Source organism: Sapajus apella, unplaced genomic scaffold (assembly GCF_009761245.1).
Source record: "Sapajus apella isolate SASKATOON/1434 unplaced genomic scaffold, GSC_monkey_1.0 scaffold6, whole genome shotgun sequence".
Taxonomy (NCBI): domain Eukaryota; kingdom Metazoa; phylum Chordata; class Mammalia; order Primates; family Cebidae; genus Sapajus; species Sapajus apella.
The window spans coordinates 61,331,497-61,334,612 of NW_022436946.1; positions in this window are offsets into that span (position 1 = coordinate 61,331,497).

A 3,116-nucleotide genomic window follows, 5' to 3' on the forward strand; every position below is an offset into this window, starting at 1 on the left:
TGCCTTGCTGGATTTTGGACTTGCATGGAACCTATAACTCCTTTGTTTTGGCTAATTTCTCCCATGTGGAATGGCTGTATTTACTCAATGCCTGTACCCTCATTGTACCTAGGAAGTAACTAATTCACTTTTGATTTTATGGGCTTATAGGCAGAATGGACTTTGTCTCAGATGAGACTTTGGACTGTGAACTTTTGCATTAATGCTGAAATGAGTTAAGACTTTGGGGGATTGTTGTGAAGGCATGATCGGTTTTGAAATGTGAGGACGAGATTTGGGAGGGGCCAGGGCAGAACGATATGGTTTGGCTCTGTCCCCATCCAAGTCTCACCTTGAATTGTAGCTCCCACAATTCCGTGTTGTGGGAGGGACCCAGTGGGAGACAATTGAATCAGGGGGGCAGTTCCCCCATACTGTTCTCATAGTAGTGAATAAGTCTCATGAGAGCTGCTGGTTTTATAAGGGAAACCCCTTTTACTTGGTTCTCAGTTCTCTCTTACCTGCTGCCACGTAAGATGTACCTTTTGGCCTCCCTAGCCATGTGGAACTGTGAGTCCATGAAACCTTTTTTTCTTTATATATTACCCAGTCTTGGGTATGTCTTTATCAGCAGCATGAAAACAGACTAATACAGACACCCAAGCTGGAGTACAGTGGCAGGATCATGACTCACTGCAGCCTCAACCTCCCAGGTTCGATCAAGCCTCCCACCTTGGCCTCTTGAGTAGCTGGGACTACAGGTGCGCATCACCACACTCAGCTAGTTTTTTGTACTTTTTGTAAAGGCAGGGTTTCACCACGTCACCCAGGCTAGTCTTGAACTCCTGGGCTCAAGCAATCTGCCCACTTCAGCCTCCTAAAGCACTGGGATTACAGGCATGAGCCACCGCACCTGGCCTAAAACACACAAGCTTTAAATAAGTCAGATGGAATCAGGGTTGCAGAAAGAAACCATCAGTGACTTCTTGGTAATCTTGGTAAACTAAGGGTCCACTGATTACTAAACTGCCCAACTTCTTGTGCTTTGTGACTCAGATTCTCCATCTGTCCGAGTGATGCTATACATCTGTTTCATAGAGCACAAGCTCCTTTACTCTAAAAAGAAAGTTCATGTCTTGGTAGCATAAATTCCAGAAAATTAAACTGCAGTAATTTCTTACAGTCCTCAGTCTTAGAGGCCTTCCCAGATGGCCTCCAGGAGTTAACATATCTTCCTAATTATCAGAAACCATGTGAATGGCATGCACTCTTACTGTACAGGTAGCCTTTAAGATAACTAAGAAAAATGAACTTCTTTAAGCTCTCTTTAAAGTAACTCTCCAAAATGTTTACAACTTTAATAATTTATATGGGGCATAGTATCTAAGGTCTATAATGGCCTCTCTAGATATTGTACACAAAGGAAACCGTATCTGGAGAGTTATTGTTCTCTTGTCAAGTTATGCTAAAAACTGGTTCATTTGGGGAAACTTTTTAAAAATAGTCTGACTTAATCTCTGTCTCAGTCAGTTTCACTAGAAAACCAGGAGTGAGAGTCCCAGTGAGATTTCAAAAACAACTTACTTTCAATTTTCTCTTGACTTTGCTATTCTCATCTTGCTACAGGCAGTTAGTCTCCAGAACCCTGAGGGAAAATTTGTCTTTCCTGACTGACATTAGGATGGTGGGAGGAAGCTACAGGGTGTACCCCACCACACATTGACCTGTGGGGCTTGGCATCCGGAGAGTACATCAGGCATGTTCAGGGAAGGGCATCCAGTTCTCCTCCCCATCACTCTTGGCTCCCTGCCCATGTCTGCTGGAAGGGTCAGGGTTCTGAAACCACTTTTGCAAAACTTATGACAGCGAGAGAAATCTAACATGGTAGATTCCATCTTGCTTCTAACCTCACAAGCTTATTGCTCTTGCTCACTCCTGAGTGTAGGCCAAGCTAGCCATGGGAGGAATTTACTGTTTATCTTAAAGCAAGGATGATGATAGCCCCTTCCCAAAACTACTCTCCTTCTAGTTCAGGGACTAAAACCACCTTTGTAAAATGAATGAAAGGCCAAAAGGTTAGAATTGTGGGAGGAGCCTGAATTCTAACAACAATGTAAAGCTCAGTAATAACCAGCCATGGTCCCTAGCTTGCTTACTACTCAGGAGTCATGTAGCCAGAGGTCACAAGAGTTGTAACTTCCCCAATTGTTCCTACAGATAATATCCCTATTGTAAAACCTAAGATTGGTCTTTGAGATATTTTTCAGACTTTTGCATCCTGATGAACTGACACAGCTCGGACCCATGACTCACACCAGGGAACTGAATCAATTGGTCCTGTAAATCCCAACCAGATGCTGGCTCCGCATGCGATGACAGTTCCAACACTCCTGAGATTTCATTCCCCAACCAATCAGTAGCACCCATTCCCCAGCTCCCTGCCTGCCAAATTATCCTTTAAAAATCCTAGCTTCTGAGTTCTTAGAGAAGTGGATTTGAGAAATATCTCCCATCTTTTTTTCTTTTACAACTGACAAATATAAGTGAGTCTGTAGCCCTATCAGACCAATCTGGCCCAACTTTTATGTAACAAAGTAGTGTGTTGTTTTTCAGTTGCCATGAACCCTCAGGTCATGTAACCTGAGCATGCCCAGATGGACCAAGCATTCAACCACACAGGGAACCTAATTGCTCAGACTGAGAAGTGGGAACTGAATTAAAGAAGTGGACATTGCATGGCAGAATCTAGAATCCAACTGGACTGAGCCCTGGCATCACCCCATGGCAGCATCCAGTTAGATCCTGCCTCCTGACGTCACCTCATTGCAAGATCCAATCAGATCATGCCTCATTACACAATGTTTGGAAAACCTGACCAGCCCCCAGCTCAGGGAGACACTGCTTTGGGGACTATCCCTGGTGTTCTCCTTACTCCTTACAAGTAATAAAATCCCCTTGGTAAACCTTCCTTAATTTTGGTCATTGGGTTAACACCCACCAAGCAACCGACCCCACCTGTTGTGTGGGTAGCAAGTCCTTCCTGAATTACTTTATATGGGGGTCCTAGAATTTAAATTGTATCCTACTGAATTTGAGAGAAATTGTTATTTTAAATTCACCATGCTACTGCATTCACC